Source organism: Xyrauchen texanus, chromosome 15 (genome assembly GCF_025860055.1).
Source record: "Xyrauchen texanus isolate HMW12.3.18 chromosome 15, RBS_HiC_50CHRs, whole genome shotgun sequence".
NCBI lineage: Eukaryota > Metazoa > Chordata > Actinopteri > Cypriniformes > Catostomidae > Xyrauchen > Xyrauchen texanus.
This window is the reverse complement of record NC_068290.1, coordinates 34065224-34088841: the sequence shown is the minus strand read 5'-3', so window position 1 is coordinate 34088841 and position 23618 is coordinate 34065224.

The window sequence follows — 23618 nt, the reverse complement described above, 5'->3', positions numbered from 1 at the left end:
CCACCCTCAGGTGGTCCAGCTGATTTGGAGTCAATTTGACAAGGCACAGGTAGACCTGCTCGCCTCCCAGGAATCCTCCCACTGCCTGCTCTGGTATGCCTTGACAGGAGCTCCCCTCGGCACAGGCGTGCTGGCACACGGCTTACCCCGAGGGCTGCGCAAATATGTGTTCCCCCCAGTGAGCCTACTTGTACAGTCAGGGAGGATGAGGAGCAGGTCATCCTCATGGCTCCGTACTGGCCCACTCGGACATGGTTCTCGGACCTCACACTCCTCACGACAGCTCCTCCCTGGCGAATTCCCTGAGGAAGAACCTTCTTTCTCAGAGACAGGGCACCCTCTAGCACCCATGCCCAGACCACTGGAATCTCCATGTCTGGGACGCGGCAAACCTAACTGGTCTACCGCCCATTGTGCTTAACATGATCACTCAGGCCAGAGCCCCTTCTACAAGGCAGCTCTACTCCCTGAAGTGACGTATCTTTGCTTAGTGGTGTTCCTCCTGGTGTGAAGACCCCCAGAGCTGCAGAGTCGGTTCAGTGCTTTTCTTCCTGCAAGAGAAGTTGGATGTCCCCCTCCACTCTCAAGGTTTTAGTAGGTTCCTGAGAGGCGCCAGGAGGCTGAACCCTCCTAGACCATGCATCTTTCCCTTATGGGACCTCTCCATGGTCCTCTCAGGCCTACGGAGTGCCCCCTTCGAGCCCCTCGAGTCAATTGAGTTAAAGGCAGTTTCTCTGAAGACTGCTCTCCTGACCACACTCACTTCCATCAAGAGGGTCGGGGACCTGCAAGTGTTCTCTGTCAGCGAAGAATACCTAGAGTTTGGTCAGGAAGACTCTCGAGTGATCCTGAGACTCCGACCGGGCTATGTGGCCAAGGTTCCCACAACCCCCTTCAGGGATCAAGTGGTGAGCCTACAAGCACTGTCCCCAGAGGAGGCAGACCCAGCCTTATCGTTGCTGTGTAGCATTGGCCTACCAGGTCCAGTCAGTGCCCGCCACCGTGCCTCTCCCATGTCTGGCCATTCAACCCATATGGTGTATTTGCCACTTTTTACCCTGCCCTCCTCTCCAGGGCCGGGTGTGGTCTCCTCAGAGACTTTTCCCTCTGAAATAATATGAACGGAAAAGGATGCCTTCACCGGTGCAGATTATGAGCATTTTTAGGCCCCGGCTGAATTATTTTTCTATGAAGAGAAAAACTTAGAGAGATAAGGCCACGGCTGGCACGGCCTGCTCCCATATTTGGAACGTACCTCAGGGTTATGGGGAAGCACATGACGTCTTGCAGCGACTGGGGAATCTCCGTGCAGCCCAAGTGCAACTGTTCCTATGCTCATAGTAGCTTGCCTTGTCGTTGTGGCGTTTCGTAGATGAGACCCCTAGTGTAACTTCATCGACACAACGTCGAGTGAGTGACAGAAGGGGAACATCTCAGTTACTGTCGTAACCTCTGTTTCCTGATGGAGGGAACGAGACGTTGTGTCCCTCTTGCCACAGACAGAGTTTTACCGCTGTAACGGCCGGGACCTTGTCTCGGCTCCTCAGTGCATAACCTGAATAAACTTGCCTGCTGGCCTCCCTTTGTACCTATATGTCGGGGGAAGTGGCATGCAAACTCAACTCGCCAATTCTCATTCTGAAGGTGAATCGGGCTCCCAAGAGCGACCCCTAGTGTCACTTCATCAACACAACGTCTCATTCCCTCCATCAGGGAACGGAGGTTACGACAGTAACCGAGACATTTCTCTGGCGCATTAGGTGAATAGCATAGAAATACATACGTAGATGCATCATTCGGTTGGTTCAGATGCATCAATCATCTTGGAATGATCAACAAGGAGAGCTGTTTGAATGTAAGTGAATGGAGAAAAAGCCTTGGACCGCTGCATTAACTTTTGTGTGGAAACAGTTCATCATGTAATGAATTGACTGACTGGGAGCCAATTTTCAGTGTGTTTGCCATGGTGCCATTCATTTGTAAAGGACTTTATTTGCAGTTTGCTATGGGAAAAAAACTGTTTTATAAGTGAAGTCAGGATTTATTATATCATCTAAAATATTGCCCAATGCTAATGGAATATCAGAAAATCTGAAAGTTTGCTGGAAAAGACAACAGACTTTTGCAGACCGTAACTGTCAATTTACATTCATGTGTTGAAGGACAGCTGTTGACCTATCCAATATGGTGGACATATCGCGGTACATAAAAACATCTGATAATATATATTATATTTATATATATATACACCGTTTTCCTGAACGTGGAAGTGTTCCACGTTTTGCCAGTTTTCAATTTCCGGTCTCCAGTGTTTTCACCTGCATCAATTTAGCGGGTAAAGTATTACATTTGTAGTAGTTGTCAAAAGTAAGTAAGGATGAGGGCTTCACTCAGCGTATATAATGAATTTTAAGAGTGCTGGCCTAAAAGATAACATATAAAATAGACAAAGTGAGGGGTTCATAGACAAATATACTTTGTCTATTTTAGTAGTTGTCAAAAAACATGTGAATATATAATTCACAGAGACAAGATTACTTTTTTTTTTACAGTGCTTCACCGGTATGTAGATGACATGAAGCGATGGTCCAAGTTGATATCATTAACTGCTTTATGTTTTTCTGACAGCCAACAACTGCATAAGTTGATCGTGAAATTAATTTTTATTCCAAACTTCAGTAGTGCAACTATAAAACATTGACTTTTTTCAAATTAAAATGTTCTTATTGAAATTACTATATTCACTTTATTCACTTCAACAGTAGGCTAAATAAATAAAGTAGGTGTGCAGGTGACCCTTATACAGGTTTTATGAACAAGTGTACCTAGTAATGTGGTCAGTAAGTGTATATAGGTATAGGTGCATAAGTAGTTAGCCTGTAATGTTCAAGCAGGCCTGTTCAATTGCACCAAATTCCCTGGGTGTGACTTTATCTCTTTTCGAAATCTTAGTAAGCTATTTTGCTTCTGTCTATAGACTAAAGTCAGCTAAATTCTAGGGCCACATCCTAAATGAATTGGAGCCTCATAAGTTAACCTGCACGGAATCTGCGCTCAAAGAACTCAGCAAAAGGCTGCACATATATTTGTAGATTTCCTGTAGCTCAACTGGTAGAGCATAGTAGTAGCAATGCCAAGGTCATTGTTTAATTTCCGGGGAATACACATACTGATAAAATGTATAGCCTACCTTGTTAAAAGTGCTTTAAGTTGCTTTGTTTAAAAGTGTCTGCCAAATGCATTTAGGTAAGTTGAAATGCCCCTCATTGCATGTTTGTTTATTAAATTTGATTATGTTTCACCTACTAGTAAGAGTGAATTACTTCAGTTCAATTTAACACATTTTACCAATTCCAGTCTATTAATGGTTACCCCATGCGTGCAACACAAATACTGTAGCTGTACTATTGTGAAGTTTTTGAGAGACTCATCTCATGCTCACAGTTGATTCCTTTTGAGTCTGACATTAGCATGTTGCTAAGCTAAAGACTTGATTCTCTAATAAGCAAATAAAATACATAGCACACACAAGTATTGGGTGAAAATGTGACAGATAATATATCTTTGACTGATATTTCACTGACCTTGTTGCAATGGATTATTGGATTGCTTTGCCCACAAAGGATACACACAACACTGTCTTAAATTTAGGCAATAAATAGATATCTTATAAAGCAGCATAACTGACACTTACCACAAACTTGTTGCAAATTTGACACAAATTTCCCACTAATTATTTTCACATGAAAATGAGCTTTTTGAAAGTGTATGCACAGGAGTGGACTGGGAAAAGAAATCGGCCCTGGATTTTAAATACAAACCAGCCCAATCATCAATGGGGGTGTTCTTCGGCTTTGTTTCATGGCCGGCCCACCGGGAAAAGTCACAGTTCTCCCTATGGCAAGTCCACCTCTGGGAATGCATTCAAATGTTGCCTTGGCAGGTAGCTCTGACTTTAACATAAATATAATAATGTGACAGGGCGGAGGGCGGGGCCTCAAGCCTCCAAGAGGGATAAAGGCCGAATGCGGAGGATTGATTAGTCTGGTAAGGGACTGGGTGTGTAGAATCACAAACCGGCCCCGCCCTCCGCCCTGCCACAAATAACTAATGGTATGAGAATTATGTGTAAGGTGATAAAAAATTTTATACATTTAAATAATCTTCAGCACTGCAAATTAACATCAAAAATATAATCTAGGCATAAATCACATTGTGTTGACTGATCAAACAAAATTATACTGAAGAGAAAGTTTTCTCAGTTCAGTCCTGCTGCCCGTAACTGATTAATTAATAGTTGAAAAGATAGCAATGCTACATAGGAAATGGACAATATAAACTGAAAAACTAAATTCAGGATTGCACAATAGGGAATTGCAAATATAACGGTGGTGACTGGATAATATAAGATCATAGTCATGATACCAAAAAGAATTGCAGAGTCAAGTATCTAGCAATGCCAAACACAATAAACAAGAACGTTCTTTTCATATAATGGTGTTCAACTTCATGAGAAGACAAATACACAATTCTGACTTTACACAATACTTCTTAAAACAATTTCCCTTGGTCAGTGTAGTACAGTGATGAAAAGAACAAAATCCCCATTGCTTACATTATTGTGTAATCAATACATCTTAAGGTCTCTTTGTATATAAGATGTATTTTACTACTATGATATATATAGATTAGGGTTGGGATAAGAGTAAGGGTCACTGCAAGACTCCAAATAAACACTTTCTGTGAATATCACATGTAACCCTTTAACCATCTAGCCAGCCATCTTACAGTAAATGTAAGTAAAGCATAACAGCAATTATGTACACAATAAATAGATTACATCAAATGCTTAATGTGAGAACATAGTAGTGAAAAAACAACTAAAATAATTAGCTAACATTTATTAGCCTGATATCACTTGTATAAATTGACCTCCTTGAGTCAAATGTGCAAAAGACATTTCTACCAGAAAAGCCTAAAAGAAATTCGACACATCAGCAGTCTGAGATTAAAATTGCTTTCTTTAGCCTGACATGCAGTGGGAAGTTGCTACTCACTGATACAATGAGAGAACAACAATGCTATTTACACAAGAACATGCTTCATCTCTACTGGGTTGTTTATGAACTATATAGATTTATTTATTTTTTTTATGTATCAATGTTATGTCTTTATCCCAGTTATTAAGACATAACCTTGTCATTAAATAGAAAGTGGATTCTAAACAATGGAATATAACATGTGAGAAATCAGTGCATCGCAGGCTTTTCCCACTGAGCCTTAAGGCATAATGCTAGATGCATCAGCTCTTGTTTGAGGTTTCATATTTTTGTAGTGCACTGATTTCAACACAGTTGTCAAAACACATCTGTTTTTCTGAGTTTTAGTTCACACATAAGGTCACCAAGACCTCAGACAAAGGGCGTTGATAAAGGTAACCAAGAACAAATACAAATGCGCTTTAAATGGGTCATATCATGAGGAAGATTTGTTGAGGAGTTAATTGGACTATTGTAACTGGTGTAGTCTGCATTGTGTGTTAGATGGAATTAGGTGGACATCCATGGTTGGGTCGACTCGTGATTTATTCTTAACAAATAAGAGTTAAACCAGTCTTAAAACTGTTTTAGTTCGCTATTGTAACTGTCTTTCCCATATGGCAACAACACTGAAAGGGGTAAGATATGATATTTAAGTAAAAAGATAATTTAACAATGATGACAGAAGACAAACAAAGCAACAAAATACCTGATGAAAATAAAATAAAGCCAGTCTTTAAAAACTGTGCATGTTCACCTTTTATATATTTCTGTAAATTAAAAAATATGTGTAATGTAGTTAGAATTGGTTTCATTGGAAGAGACACAAAATATAATAAAGCTGTAAACTCTTCAAAATAAGAAAATAATCAAATATATGGGAAAAATAATATGACATACATATGGATTAAAAGGAATACTATTTTTACTATTAAAAGAAAAATACACATATTTTTAAAGCAAAGATAAACTTGATGAATATGAACCTTGCATAAACCGACCTCTCCCATATGGCAACAACAAAAGGTGAGATGTGGAGCTAAAACAGGAAATTATTCATGAGCACAGAATTGCATTCAGAAAATTACAGGGGCAGAGACATACACACATCCTGACATTCACATCAGGTACGCATTATATTTGATGTAATTCTACACATGAGAAATGCATGTGCTTGTAAAATAAACTAACTCATAACTGTTAGACTAATATATATATATAAACCATAATGGCATCTTTGAATCTCAATACATGTTTAATTAAAAAAGTCAGGCATACAGTTGTCATCTTGAAAAGAAAACAAAATATTTTGCATTATTTATTTAATTCATTCATTCATTTTAAATATCCAAATAACTCTTGACAGTTAGCTAGACTGCTATTCTGAACATTGCCTACATTAAAAGTAAGCTGCAAAAATGGCTTGTTCTGTACTTCTGTAACTTCCTGACATCAGCCAGATGAATATATTTGAACACTTATACACTCATTTAAACACTGCCCATATTTGCATGTCAAAAATGCCTAATGGGTGATCAGTAACTTGGCTCACCCAGGCACAGTGAAACAGCGAGGAGGTATTTCCTCGTACAGTACAGTAAGAGACAGTGCAGCGGTGACCAGAACACATTTGTAATCTGAGTAGTGTGAAAAGATGACACTTTCTAAAAAGGCCAAATGTAAACATAACATACTATGAAATAGTGTTCTATGGACATAGCAGTTATTGAGGTAGCAGCCAGGTATAAGTGACAATGAATTAAAGTGTGACTCTGGACATGTGCAAAAGTTGGATGGTGTACAGGTGTGTGTGTGTGTGTGTGTGTGTGTGTGTGTGTCAGTCCAGTCTCTGAGTATTGAGGAGTCTGATGGCTTGGGGGAAGAAGCTGTTACACAGTCTGGCCGTGAAGGCATGAATGCTTCAGTACCTCTTGCCAGATGGCAGGAGGGTGAAGAGTTTGTGTAAGGGGTTTGTGGAGTCATCCACAATGCTGGTTGCTTTGCAGATGCAACGTTTTGTGTAAATGTCTTTGATGGAGGGAAGAGAGACCCTGATGATCTTCTCAGCTGTCCTCACTATCCTCTGCAGGACTTTGCGGTCCGAAACGGTGCAAGTTCCAAACCAGGCAGTGATGTAGCTGCTCGGGATGCTCTCAATAGTCCCTCTATAGAATGTAGTGAGGATGGAGGGTGGGAGATGTGCTTTTCTCAGCCTTCGAAGAAAGTAGAGATGCTGCTGGGCTTTCTTGGTAATAGATCTGGTGTTGAGGGACCAGGTGAGGTTCTCCGCCAGGTGAACACCAAGGAATTTGGTGCTCTTGACAATCTCAACAGAGGAGCCATCGATGTTCAGTGGAGAGTGTTCACTCTGTGCTCTCCTAAAGTCAACAACATCTCTTTTGTTTTGACCACATTCAGAGACTGGTTGTTGGCTCTACACTTGTCCATTAGCCGCTGCACCTCCTCTTTGTATGCTGACTCGTCGTTCTTGCTGATGAGACCCACCACGGTCATGACATCGGCGAACTTAATGATGTGGTTCGAGCTGTGCAATGTTGCCCAATCGTGAGTCAGCAGAGTGAACAGCAGTGGACTGAGCACACAGCCCTGGGGGTCCCCAGTGCTCAGTGCTGTGGTGGTGGAGATGCTGTTCCCGATCCGGACTGACTGAGGTCTCCCAGTCAGGAAGTCCAGGATCCAGTTGCAGAGGGATGTGTCCAGGCCCAGTAGGTTCAGCTTTCCAATCAGGTGCTGAGGAATGATTGTGTTGAATGCTGAGCTGAAGTCTATGAACAGCATTCGAACGTCCTTTTTATCTGGGTGGGTGAGGGCCAGATCTAGGGTGGTGGCGAAGGCGTCGTCTGTTGAACGGTTGGGCCGATATGTGAACTGCAGTGGGTCTAGTGAGGGGGGCAGCTGGGTCTTAATGTGTCTCATGACTTAATGAGCCTCTCAAAGCACTTCATGCTGATGGGTGTGAGTGCGGCAGGATGGTAGTCGTTGAGGCAGGACACTGAAGACTTCTTTGGCATGAGGAAGATGGTGGTGGCCTTGAAGCACGTTGGAACGATGGTGCTGCTCAGAGAGATGTTAAAGATGTCGGAAAAACAGCTAGTCAGCACATCCACTGAGCACTCTGCCAGGAATGTTGTCTGGTCCAGCAGTCTTCCGTGGGTTGACTCTATTTAGAGTTTTCCTCACATCAGCCGTGGTAAGACAGAGCACCCCTCCTCATTGGGAGGAGGGGTAGTCTTCCTCGCCACCACGTAGTTCTGCGCCTCAAACCTAGCATAGAAGTCGTTCAGCACATCTGGAAGGGAGGCATATTTGTCACAGGCAACTGATTGTCCTGTAGTTGGTGATGGCCTGGATGCCCTGCCACATGCGCTGCGTGTCGCCGCTGTCCTGGAAGTGACTAGATTCTCTGGGCATGTGCACGCTTTGCCTCTCTGATGGCCCGGGACAGTTTGGCACTCGCTGTTCTTATGGCCGCTTTGTCGCACGCTCTGAAGGCGGAGTCTCGGGTCCTCAGCAGCGCACGCACCTCCGCAGTTTTCCACGGCCTCTAGTTGGAGCATGTGGTGATGGTCTTGGAGAAAGTGACATCATCAATGCACTTGCTGATGTAGCTGATCACTGATGTTGTGTATTCCTCCAAGTTGGTAGAGTCGCCATATGTCACAGCCTCCCTGAACATGTGCCAGTCAGTACACTCAAAACAGTCCTGAAGAGCAGAGATGGCTCCTGCTGGCCAGGTTTTCACCTGCTTCTGAAGTGGTTTTGTGTGCCTGATGAGTTGTCTGTATGCTGGGATTAGCATAACAGAGATGTGGTCTGAGTAGGAGCAAACATCTGAGAGCAGGATGGACGGGAGAGCCGGCCGGCAAGGGTTTGTTTTTAGCATGGACCCCTGCCCTCTTGCCGCGCTTTGGCTTCCTTGCACACCGCTTATGAAATCCTCACCACCGGCATCAGGCGACGCCAAGGACTGGAGGCCTGGTCTCTGCAGCAAGCCGAGGTCGCATAGGTTCTCCTGGAGATCATCGTGCAGCTTGGTTGTTGCATGAGTTTTATATTTGAGCAGTGTCCATGTGCCGTAAAAGTTGGGCTAAGTAACAAAAACAGCACCATTTTGGATCTGGAGTGGCCGCTGCGTGCTAACCTCAAAAAACATCCTGTTAAATTGTAAGGGTCAGAAATGAGAAAGATCACATTGTGGATTTGGTGACAGTAGATATAAAGTTCTACTTGCTGAAGTTCAAACCACTTCCTCTAGTGGCCAAAACTTTAAAAGTTGTTGAACGTATGGGCCCATGTTAGCTCCAGTTTTGAGGTGAAATGTCCACAGAGTGAAACCAAAAGCTAGTATATCTCACAGACTGATCTCATGAAATTTATGTGCAATATTTTTGCAAACCAAAATGACATGCTTCATTACATGCTTCTCTGCAGTTTCCCAATGATATGTCCAGTGGGGGGCTACAAAAGTAAGTGAAATTATGTTGTAATCGGACATGATTTTTAAGGTGAATATTAGATGGATGTTTTAATGATAAAAACTAGTGCCTGGATGATATTAGCTTTTAATTGATATATTGTATCTGTGTATTTGTTTACCAATATGTGCAGATTAAATATAATGCCAAAAACAATGCTTGAATTGGTGTCATAACGTAGTTTGTCCAGCAGAATGTGTTCCGACTCCATTGTTTATAGAGCTGAACTAACAGTGGCAGAGTTAAGATGTCTTAACATGGTGCAGGGTGTCTTCTCGGTAAGTTGCTAACTAGTTTTTGAAATACATATTGGAAAGTTAATAAACAATGTCCCCATCATTTTTCCATTTCAATATAACTATTATAATGTTAGCCCTGTCCCTGACAACAATGTCACTCATGTTTATCACATCTGTTTGCTGTTAGCCAGCAATAGTTTGTCAGTGAATTCAGTAACGCAGCAGATTGAAAGGTAACCGATATGCCGTAGCTTACCTTTAGCCTAAGCCCGCAGTTTTCAAACTGGGAGGCGTGCCTCCCCAGGGGGGTCACAGAGCTTGTCGGGGGTGTGGAGACAAAAATATGTAATTACAATAAAAATGTATGTCAAGATTAAAATTGATAGCTTAATGAACCATAGTCCATCTTAATATACCATAGTTTTACGGTTTAATATTAAATGTTGTGAATTAATGCATATCATGTGAGAACGCATCCATGTACTGGTTGCGCGAGTGAGAACCTCTTCTTTCGCACACAGATTTCCTTCATTCTCTCACAAAACTGAATGTACACAACTAGATATACGATCCTCTATTAAATCTCCCTGCTCTTGCTCATAGAGTGTGTGTGTACGCTAAAAACGTGTCCTGTGCGTTCGTGAATCTATTATGAAGCCATAAAGCTCTGCCTCTGTTCATCTGTCACGACATGTCTATTGTTACGAGTTCAACACTTTATCGGTTCTTTATCGGTTCATGTGTTTGTGACAAGTGCAGTTTCACATAGAGATGGACAATAATGCAAAATATGGCCATAATATTTTTATAAAAATATTTATACCCATTAATCATTCACAAGTGTATGGCGTATTGCCGAATGAGTCTTTTAGACTGTATGTGAGGTTATTAATCATCATTGGTGAGTTGCTCCAATGCTAAAATATGGGGGGAGGTCTGTGCGGTCTGGTACATTTTGTCAGAAGGGGGGCATACTGTTTAAGACTTTGAAAACCCCTGGACTAAACCTAATCAATACTGTTCAAAAAGATACATGAGAACATGATGCTGCTGAGACAAAAGAGACATGCTGTTGCTGCAACGTTATCAACATGAAGATAAGGCCCCTGTAAAGCAGATCTATTTAGACAGGTGGTGCTTGGGAGGTGGAGGGATAATGCTACACATAACGTGCTGCTGTAGCCATTTCCTGGTGTATTGCGTGAGGTGAGTAGCAGCTTTATATGTTTTGACAAAAGGGAAAAGCTTCTGATTGGGTGCGTAGGACAAGTTGCACCTGTTCGATCTGTCAGCCACGCCATGTAGAGTTTACTAACTGAACTTACTTGTCATTGTTAAAAATCATTGTACCATCCCAGTCAAACAACAAATTCAATCTCTTAGTCGCTGGTCCTCAGATGCATGTCACAGCAACACCAGATCCAATCGTTTCCACATCAGGAAAGCTCATCAATAACTAATCAGCTAATCACCCTATCAGTATCACCTGTGTCTATCACTCATTTCACCACCCGCCGTCATATCGATACATCCTACATGCATGCACATGTATGTGTACACGTATGTATTTATGTGCACGGGTGTGCATACGTATATTTACTTGTGTGCGTATATGTGTGTTTATATATATGTATATGTACAGTATATATATTTAAACCAGAATCCTCCCGTTAAAATCGCAGGAAGAGCCCTCCCGTTCTAATGCTGCGTAAGCCCACCCATGTTCACACGTATAGTGGAAACAAATCCCGCTCGAAATGAATTAAAAACCAAATTAGAAATCCTGAAAGAAAAAATTAAAGACTATCAGAACCCCCTGGATTTCCCAATCACAGTAAATGAGCTTACAGATAGACTGCATGCTCTAAAACCCAACAAGGCATGTGGCATTGATGGAATATTAAACGAAATGATCAAATACACCAACGACAAATTCAAAACCACAATAACCAAATTATTCAACTTTGTTTTGAAAGTAGGATATTTCCCCGACACCTGGAACCAAGGCCTAATTACACCAATATTTAAACAAGGAGACAAATATGAGCCAAACAATTACAGAGGCATATGTGTCAATAGCAACCTGGGGAAAATATTCTGTTCGATTATTAACATAAGATTGCAGAACTTTCTCAAAACCCACAAAATTCTGGACAAAAGTCAAATTGGATTTCTGCCCAAACACAGAACGTCGGACCACATTTACACTCTTCACACGATCATTGATAAACATGTATACCAAAATAAATCCAAAGTCTTCTCTTGCTTTATTGACTTTGAGAAGGCTTTCGACTCAATCTGGCACGAAGGACTCTTCCTAAAACTACTGGAAAATGGGATTGGAGGGAAAACATTTGATTTGATAAGCACCATGTACAAAAACAATACATGTGCTGTAAAAATAGGAAATAAGCGAACAGAATTTTTCTCCCAACAACGAGGAGTCAGACAAGGTTGCCCATTGAGCCCCACTCTATTTAACATACACTCACCTAAAGGATTATTAGGAACACCATACTAACACTGTGTTTGACCCCCTTTCGCCTTCAGAACTGCCTTAATTCTACGTGGCATTGATTCAACAAGGTGCTGAAAGCATTCTTTAGAAATGTTGGCCCATATTGATAGGACAGCATCTTGCAGTTGATGGAGATTTGTGGGATGCACATCCAGGGCATGAAGCTCCTGTTCCACCACATCCCAAAGATGCTCTATTGGGTTGAGATCTGGTGACTGTGGGGGCCATTTTAGTACAGTGAACTCATTGTCATGTCCAAGAAACCAATTTGAAATGATTCAAGCTTTGTGACATGATGCATTATCCTGCTGGAAGTAGCCATCAGAGGATGGGTACATGGTGGCCATAAAGGGATGGACATGGTCAGAAACAATGCTCAGGTAGGCCATGGCATTTAAACGATGCCCAATTGTCACTAAGGGGCCTAAAGTGTGCCAAGAAAACATTCCCCACACCATTACACCACCACCACCAGCCTGCACAGTAGTAACAAGGCATGATGGATCCATGTTCTCATTCTGTTTACGCCAAATTCTGACTCTACCATCTGAATGTCTCAAAAGAAATCGAGACTCATCAGACCAGGCAACATTTTTCCGGTCTTCAACTGTCCAATTTTGGTGAGCTCTTGCAAATTGTAGCCTCTTTTTCCTATTTGTAGTGGAGATGAGTGGTACCCGGTGGGGTCTTCTGCTGTTGTAGCCCATCCGCCTCAAGGTTGTGCGTGTTGTGGCTTCACAAATGCTTTGCTGCATACCTCGGTTGTAACGAGTGGTTATTTCAGGCAAAGTTGCTCTTCTATCAGCTTGAATCAGTCAGCCCATTCTCCTCTGACCTCTAGCATCAACAAGGCATTTTTGCCCACAGGACTGCCGCATACTGGATGTTTTTCCCTTTTCACACCATTCTTTGTAAACCCTAGAAATGGTTGTGCATGAAAATCCCAGTAACTGAGCAGATTGTGAAATACTCAGACCGGCCCGTCTGGCACCAACAACCATGCCATGCTCAAAATTGCTTAAATCACCTTTCTTTCCCATTCTGACATTCAGTTTGGAGTTCAGGAGATTGTTTTGACCAGGACCACACCCCTAAATGCATTGAAGCAACTGCCATGTGATTGGTTGATTAGATAATTGCATTACTGAGAAATTGAACAGGTGTTCTTAATAATCCTTTAGGTGAGTGTATATATAAACAAATTAGCCAAAGCCTTAAATAAGTCCACTGCCCCCGGCCCAACCCTGACGCAATCAGAAGTTAAATGTCTCCTCTTTGCAGATGATCTAGTCATTCTGTCAAAAACAAAAGAGGGACTACAGCAGCTCCTCGATGTTGTAGAGACATTCAGTCAAACATGGGCTCTCAAAATTAACCTTGCAAAAACTAAAATAATGATTTTTCAAAATAGATCCAGGTGTAGGGAAAATAAATACATCTTTAGAGCAGGAAACCAAGTCCTCCAACACACCCACGAATACACATATCTGGGGCTAAAACTGAGTTCGACAGGGAACTTTAATCTGGCTGTGAATGAACTGAATGCAAAAGCAATGAGGGTCTTCTACATGATCAAAAATACTATTCGACATGAAATTCCAATTCAAACCTGGCTAAAAATCCTACAAGCAATAATTTAACCCATTGCTCTGTATGGCAGCGAGATATGGGGACCTCTAAAAACCCAAGATTTTTCAAAATGGGAAAAAGAGGAAATCGAAACTCTGCATACCCAAATTTGTAAAAGCATCCTAAAAGTAAACAGAGCGACACCAAACAACTCTTGCAGAGCTGAATTAGGACAATACCCCCTGTGAAATTCTACCAGCACCTGAAGCGCAGTGACCCGAGCTCTTACCAGGCCGAAGCCCTGCGGTGTCAGGAGCAGAACCGGCCCCGGAGCGCACTCTCACAGCTGATGCTCAAACTACAGCCAGACCAGCACAGCACTATCTGGCCCAACCAAATTATAAAATTACAAAAACTAAATTACATTACCTATTGGAAAGATGCTACTAAATCACAAAAAAGATGGAACTCTATTTAAACCTGAAAAGAGATTATAAACCAGCAGAATACCTGAGCTGTGTAAAAGAGCATAAAGTGAGAAAGACCCTGACCAGATACAGGCTGAGTGCCCACTGTCTGGCTGTAGAGAGAGGACGGCACCGGCAGAGGTGGCAGCCGAGAGAGCAGAGACTGTGTTCTCTGTGCTCTCAGAGAGAGGTGGAGACAGAAGAACACTTCCTCATACACTGTGATCACTATCACAGCATTAGATCGGACTATTTCACTAGATTCCAACAACTAGAACCAAATTTTATGGCATTACCAAATTCAGATAAATTAAATTATATTTTGGGAGAAAACTCCAGCTCAATCATAACAGCAGCAAAGTATGTAACAGCCTGCCACAAACTACGAGAGTCAGCCAGTGGACAAAACTAAGGTCTGAATGTTGGTTCAAAAGTTTTTTTTTTTTTTTGATATATAAATGTATTCATGCATTTGTTCACTGATTAATTTTATTGATTATTTGTTCATTGCCTAAGTAATGGCCAATGCTTTGGCAATACTGTACAAGTCATGCCAATAAAGCTCATTTGAATTGAATTGAATTGAATAGTGGGCTCTCCTTTCAAAGTGCTGAGTGGGCTTTTCCGTTCAGATGCAGAATGGTCCCAGATTTGGATGCATGCTGGACTTACCTATTCGAATGCCATGAGCCAAAATAGAGCAGTCTCCTGTTCGAATTGGTGCGTGAGCCAACTCTCGTTCTCACTTTCCTCGTTCGAATGCTATGAGTCCATCCACTTCATACAAGAATGCACCTTCAAACAAACACTTAAAGCACTCCCTCTATTCAGCTTTTTGGGGGTGACAATTCAGAAGTATCCGCCAAGCCAATTAACCAAATAGAATTGTTGTCTGCTTTTTGTCCTAAATATTCCTACATAGTCATGGTACCGATCTGTCATCTTAATAAATTTTCGGTCGAGTCTCGAGCTCCGAGCCCTCCTGTATACAGACAGCAAGCCAAAGGCGTTTAACAGTTCAACTCAAGATTATATTAACATACGAACTACTGAAATTGAGTTAAATAACAGAAGTTCAGGAGGACCATGTTCATTTTAATCTGACAAATCACAGCCCGTGAGTAGGAGTATATAAGCCGCTGCTTATCTGCTTCCTGTGACAACTCTCCTGACATCACACTTGCACCCCATCTCCACCTATTCTCTAGATTCATATGTATCTAAATAACTAAATAAGTAAATAAGGGGGGTGGGGTAATCAGGACTCGAGTCAAGAATACACAGTCAATTACAGACAGCAAGCCAAAAACATTTACCACTTCAACACAAGATTACATTACATAAATCTTGATTAATCCTTTCAAACAATTAATTCTAATGAAAACAAAATATATACAATATTTATACATAAGCCTCTGAAATCAATCTCCGAAAACATTGTTTTCTCAGGTGCAAAAATACTAAACAATTCTACAAATTGACAACAGCCTAAGATAAGGGTGTACCAGTTAAACCCCTTGCACATCTTCCGCCAGTAGTGGACACTCGCGCAACGTAAGCAGTGACGTACATCCGAGTCCATGAGACGAAATGAAACGCAGCCTTGGTGTGCCATGCTGTTGCCTTAAATACACAATGTGATGTAAAATACAATTCCTGTTTCCTGTCACATGACCTCCCATGACAGGATGTAAAACAGTTTAAAAGACATTTCATACACATTAAAAGTAGGAGTAAAAACAGACCTTGAGAACATGTAAAAGCATTATACCATCTCCAAATGTATTATAAAAAATGTATTAATACATAGAGAATGTTAAAACAAGTTCATTATGTGGAAGTGCTACATTGAACCCCTCCCAGCCTATGGTGTCTGAGGAAGTAAGTGTAGACTACAATAAAACCACACTCACTATGTCTTAAGTGGATAACTCCTATGGTGTAAGGTTACAACATTTCTATAAAACTTGTTTGTTAGCAGGCGATGTGGAGGAACCCTTTAGAGACCAGTCTGTATAGCCCAAGGTAACCAGTGCATCGACTCCTTGGTTACATGAAAACCCAGCATAACTGTTGTGTAATTTTACAGTATCTTGTGGTTTTGCCTCTTGCTTGCCTTCAAGGCCACATTTACTTTGGTGGAATGGGAAGCAGATGAAGATGATGGTGATTGTGATGATGACTGGTGTAACGATGTTGGAGATGTTATTATCCTTTCCACTTCCAAGCAGCTTTATCACCCCCACTTCACTCCACAGATGTCGCAGGTACCAACAAACTGCCATATATCCTTGCACACGGATGGCCACCAGGCACCTTTCAGGACTTCAGGACTTCAGCCTGGTGGTTGCCATTTGGGATGATGTGTGAGTGTTGGTCGATAGCAAGTCTAGGAGGGTGAGATCTTCATCTTGGGTTCTCAGGATTTTTTCATTGGTGAATGGCAGTATAGTAGGTGGAAATACTGGAAACATTTTGGCTGTGATAGCTTCTCCGCTTCTTTCACCAGGTGCTCTGTCTTTGTTAACACTCATCTCATCTTGTCTTATTACCCCCATTGAGATCAATCCAATATCATCAGTTGAATGTGTTAGTAGCTGGAGAGGAACAATGACAGGTTGCGTGACCAGAGCTGTCTCATGCGCAGGACTGCTGTTGAAGTGGGAACATTTTTGGTAAACAAATGTCTGCCGCATCCTCCTTTTCTCATACGCTGCTGCTAAAATTGCTGGTCTCTCCTTTTAAAATATTTCACCACCTCGCTTTCCAGTGTATCCAATGAATGATGGACATACTCCTTCATTTCTGTCATTTTACAATCCATAGCCTCTCTAAACACTTCTCACAATTAAAATGACTTTTTAATCGTCTTTAAAGAGTCTTTCAAATCTTTTTGAAGTTTTAAATGACCGCAACGACTCAGCTACACAAGTGACCTTCTGTGACAGGAAGTAAAACAGTTTAAAAGACATTCCATACACATTAAAAGTAGGAGTAAAAACAGACCTTGAGAGCATGTAAAAACATTTTAATATATATCATTATGTGACTGTGCTACAGTGGGACCAGAACATGCAACACGCTATCAGTAGCACTAGAGAGAAATGTGAACATATTTTAATTTATGCAAAAATATCTGATGGGGTATGATGCTTTTAGGGTACAAAAACATTCAAAAGCAACATGTTGATTTCCTGTGTGATCATGATGCAGAATGAGATTGGAAAATGGTGAAGAAAAACTAAATTATGACAACGGATGTCTTTGGTGCAAAGACTTTACAACACTTTACTAACATTTTAAGTGGACCTCGCAAAACAATTATGACATTACTCCTTTAATAAAGATAAAAAAATAAGGTGGATTGGATATTTAGGCTGCTGATTATTTCAGCAATTCATTGTCTACCTCACATGCAGAATTTACATCATTAGATGTCAACATGCAACTACAAAAATTAAGCTGTGACAAATGTAATCTTCCAAACCCAGAAAAAATTTATCTCTCAAGCCAGTTGTTTCAGCAGACTGAACAGAAAACTGTTCCATTATGAGTGTGTGTGTGTGTGTGTGTGTGTGTGCTATAAGTTAAACCATGTTCAATTTATGAGGAAATTATGAAATGCAGAAAAATAGCCTTAAGTTTATTTAATTTCCATTCATTTATTACATTTTTATTTGCTTGACTGTGACAAAATAACCAATAATTTTCCTAAATCCATGATTTGGCCTTGTTTATTATGTGATGTTACATTCCTTCAAATAAAAAGTAGACATGGGGTAACAAGTGAGCTCCAACTGTACTTTCCCTCAATAAAAAACATCTCCAGTAACTAGGCTGCTTGGTCACAATAAAGACAAAATAAGAATATATGGAAGCATTTTACAGACGAGGAAATCATAAATCGAGAGAGCAAATCTGAACTAGACTAACAGACCACCAACAGTTTTTTTTATTTTTTTTATTCTGTTTCAGAAGTCATTCTCAGACAATGTAATGTTCATTGTAAAGTCATTGTCTGTCCTGTAAGTAATTACTGGCATGACATAACTGCCGTCCCTATAAACCCCTTCGCGCTTGTGGTGTGAATCATAATGTACTTAACCATCTAAATGAGAGGGTTACCATTAAACCACATGTAAACAATTAGTCCCTACAATAATAATTCTTCACAGAGTTAGACTCAAACTGTACTCAAAACTGGCCACAAGCAAGATGGGTGCCTATAACCATACCCATTGTAATAAAAAGTTGGGGAAGTCATGTAACGATGAGTGTGTGAATGAGTATGTGTGTTCTTATTAAGATTATAGACCCTGACTCGCATAAGATTAGCAGCCTAGACCTGACCACAGTTTCCATTGATGAAGAGCAAATTGGAAGGGGGAATAACAATTTATGAGGAAAATCTGGCCTGCCAAGACCATTTTCTGCGAGTTTCCCCTCACAGGGAATCTTAAGCCTCAACAACATAGCTCTAACTCATGTATTTTTTGAGTTGAGTTCAAATGAGTGGATGCAATTATATTAGAGATTCTCCAGAAAAGCCCAAGAGATGAACAATCGCATCCAAGTTACCACACCTCAAGGGTGAGCCGTAAGTTCACCATGACCACTGCATCCTCCCAAACTCCATAAACAGTTCAAGGGCAGGATGGGAGAAAGACATGGCTGATTGACTCATGGATTTCCAGCAAATGATACATTAGCATAATGGTAAAATCAGCTTGATCAAGCGCAAATACAACTTGTGACACTCAACTTGTAGTTGCTGTAGCAATTCAATTATTAAAATTAAGCAGTAAATAGGCAACCCCAACTGGCTGTCTTGGTCAGCATATGGTTTTCATCATGTTGTATTGTTCAACATGATAGCTGACTTGGACTTACATTGACACTTGGGGTATGGATGCAGTATCATTCCTATGCAATAGTTTCCTCTTACCGATGTAATGATTTTATACATATTAGGGATGCGCCCGAAGCCGAATACCCTATTCGGATAGGCACGCGTAATGACTTCAAAAAAGGAAAGAAAAAAGATACACATGCATAAAGCGATATTGACAAATTTACATATTCTATATTGCAACATATTTATGAATCTGTGCAGCCAATATTTCTAAAGCGTAACCCTTATAAATGAAAATGTGCACGGTATAATTTCAGATCAGATGGCTGTGGCTTCAACTCCATTTGTGGTCTCTGTAAATTGTTAGTGTATGGAGCCTGTCAAGTGTAATATTAATTAAGATAAAACATCATATACACTTTCCATTTCTTGAAATGTCTATGTTATGGACTATACCTGAGTGCAATGTTAAATTCCTTTCTTGAAGTGATGATTTCATGTCAGAACTCGTGATCCGTCTCTTTAAGTTGACCACATTTATATCCACATCAGCGATTAAAGTATTTATCTGGCTAAGTCTTTTTCTGAAAAAAAGTTTAAATGCTCCATAAAGGTTTAAATGCTCCATATAGTATTCATCTATTTGGAATATTTCTGCTTATGTAAAACAAAGAAACTGAAACTTGCTCTTGGTCTTGTTTTTTCCCTCGTTCTTCTTAAACTACACTAAATTTAAGAATGTTAAGTGTTATTGAGCTCTGAAAAGGCGCTGTCAAGTCTCAGTTGCCTCCGCTTCTGAGATAGTCAAACCATGCATCTCATCACATGGCTCGTTATTCGTGACTCCGTGGAGACTCACAGCATGTGGAGGCTCATGCTACACTCCACGATCCATGCACAACTTACCGCGCAGCCCATTGTGAGCGAGAACCACTAATCGTAACCACAAGGAGGTTACCTCAAGTGACTCTACCCTCCCTAGCAACTGGGCCAATTTGGTTGCTTAAGAGACCTGGCTGGAGTCACTCCGCACACCCTGGATCTGAACTTGTGACTCCAGGGGTGGTAGTCTGTGTCAATACTCGCCACATATCAGTTCATAAAGACATCAGACCTTGGGGTTCCCCTGACGCACTTGAGCTCATATGTACATGTGAACTGTTCAAATGGATGCCTTTCAGAAGGGATCATCCCAATGCCTTATTCACCTTAAAATCTTTACCATCCAACATGAAAGCAATAGTGGCTGAAAGATGTGGCGCTCCAAAATAACAGTTATTTGGAACAGATGTTTAAGCCATTTTTATTGAAAATTCAGTTTGAAGCTATCTTGGAACTAAGAACTAAGCTATTTGGAACAAAGCCAAAAACTGCACTTGTGCATTAACATGGGCACAGAAACCGTGTTCTTTAAACCGTAATCCCTTTAACAGGCGCATTCGTGTTTGCATATTTCAGAATGCCCTTTCTTCAAAACCCTGGAATAAGCAGTTTTCTTAAATGCATGTAAACGTGATCAAGAATATATGCTTCTGAACACATAAAGAGAGTTCTCGGAGGGAGGACTGACCATCTGAGGAAAATTAGCAAAAGTTCATTATATTTCAGCCATAACTGCTCTGCTAATTAGAGTTTGTGAACACTAGACGAACAATAATCTATTTTGACTGTTATTCATATCAAAAGCAGATAAACACATCTTATATCTTATTATTTCATATACAATTTGTCTTTGTTTGTACATGTATTTAAATAGTTTTAAGTTAAGTTAACCTTTTCATATTTGGCTCCTAAAGTATGGAATAGTCTCCCAAACACTGTTCGAGATGCAGACACACTCTCTCAGTTTAAGTCTAGACTAAAGACTCATCTATTTAGCCAGGCATACACCTAATTTATCCCACAATTAGGCTGCTTTAGTTGGGTCTGCCGGAACCAGAAACCAGAAACATTGAGCATGATCTCTAACTCTGCAATAAATTCAATGGCATCTACGCTTACATCTTTTTATTTGTTTCCCTGTCTCAACCTCGGGACTCCTATCCTGAGGTCACCAGAACCGGCTGGATCCAGCACCATTCCTGCTTCATGTTGGACTCCACTGCTACATGTCGCAGAATGATGATGACTAAATGCAGCTGGTGCCAGCCAAACATCACTACAATCTATTATGACGGACTTCAGAGGATGAAATTATGCCAACTCCAACCTGCATCACCTCGGTCTATTTATGGACTACGATCCTGAAATGAAATGCTTAGACTAACAATTGCCAACAAAAGCCTTCATCAGCCAATTAACAAGGACAATTGCATCTGTGAACTTCTGCAATTAATCAAGATGGACTTCAAAGACTTTGGTCATTAATCTTACAGTTCAAACACAATCTATGTTTAATCAATGACCCTTATCACTTAGTTTAATAATTTTAAACCATGATTTTACCTATACATAATTAATATTTACATTACATTCATAATGTTAGCCAGAGGGGACTGGCCCCCACAGTGAGTCTGGTTTCTCCCAAGGTTATTTTTCTCCATTAATCTACATCTTATGGAGTTTTGTGTTCCTTGCCAGTCGCCTACAGCTTGCTCACTGGGGTTATTAATACAATTATCATTTAATTATTTATAAACACTATTAAAATTCGTATTTTTTCTAAATTACACAATGATGATTAATCGACTTTATAGACATTACAGTTCTTATCGTCTGTTAATGCTGATATTCTGTAAAGCTGCTTTGAAACGATGTGTGTTGTGAAAGGCGCTATACAAATAAAACTGACTTGACTTGACTTGACTTAACTCATCATATCATCTTTACAATGGCCACACTCTTTTCACACAAGCAAATTCCTGACATTTAGAGTAAGTAGATAAACTATGTTCTGGACAGTGTTGTTTGGAAGCTAAACACTGATATGTGTTTGATATCCCCCCCCCCCAACAATATTTTTTATTAAAAAAATATTACTGGGTGCTCCATTAAGCCCTAAAGTTGTGGGTGAATTTACTGAAAAGTTCCGACAGTTTTGCATGTGGTATCTCAGCACACAAAGTTCAAGCCAAATCTACGTCCTTGACTCCACCTGTGTTCAGAAGCATATATTCTTGATCATGTTTACATGCATTTAAGAAAACTGCTTATTCCAGGGTTTTGAAGAAAGGGCATTCTGAAATATGCAAACACGAATGCGCCTGTTAAAGGGATTACGGTTTAAAGAACACGGTTTCTGTGCCCATGTTAATGCACAAGTGCAGTTTTTGGCTTTGTTCCAAATAGCTTAGTTCTTAGTTCCAAGATAGCTTCAAACTGAATTTTCAATAAAAATGGCTTAAACATCTGTTCCAAATAACTGTTATTTTGGAGCGCCACATCTTTCAGCCACTATTGCTTTCATGTTGGATGGTAAAGATTTTAAGGTGAATAAGGCATTGGGATGATCCCTTCTGAAAGGCATCCATTTGAACAGTTCACATGTACATATGAGCTCAAGTGCATCAGGGGAACCCCAAGGTCTGATGTAGAAGAAAACCCCACTATTGCAGCATCATTACACGGTGCACTGCATCTTCAGCAGCTTTATTGCATTAAATGTCTTTCTGGTGTACTTTTTAATTAGCTATTATAAGTACATTTCTCCAGAAGTTATTACTCCACCCCCTGCGTAAAGTCGTTAACTTCAGCTCTATGTTGTTGAACCAATGTGATTTGAAAGATTGATGTGCAACCTAGTAACTACGGTTTTGGGAAACAGTCATCACAAGCTAGTTAATTTATCCAATGATGCATTGTAGTATGGCGGTTAAGTAGTGAGTTACTACGTTGCTATACGTGTAACGTACCCCTGGTTCCTGGATTATAGTGGAGCTGTATAGTAAATGACTGCCGCATCCTCCAAAACTTAGCATTTAGGACTGACCCACAAGATCTGGAATTGCATTGGCAAATTGTGTTCAGCTAAAAAGCTTGATTTCATATTCCTTTAGTGAATCAGGTGCTTAAACCAGGGCTGTAATGAGGTGGCAGGAGGATGTTACTCAATGACGATGCGTTACATGGCTTTAGCTGTTGCGTAGTGTCTCCTTGATTATATCACCATCTCCCGCTGAAATGTGCTTCTCCTACAAATGCCGTGGGGGAGAAATGGGTGGTTGCTGCCACAAATGACCCAGGAGTTGTGGACAATGCAGACAGCATGTGCAAATAAACAATGCATGCTCAATTCTTTCATAGTGAATTCCCACCATGTTCTGGGATCATCAGATCAGCCACAAAAATGGTTGCTTATAAAAGTTTTCATTTCATCCTGATTTGAAACTATACTAAAGAATACTGCCTGGATGTTAACCCAAGAAAATGACACTGTCTCCTCCACTAAGGGAACTCCTCAGTTAGAATGATAAATAGGATGAAACTTGAATGAGTACAT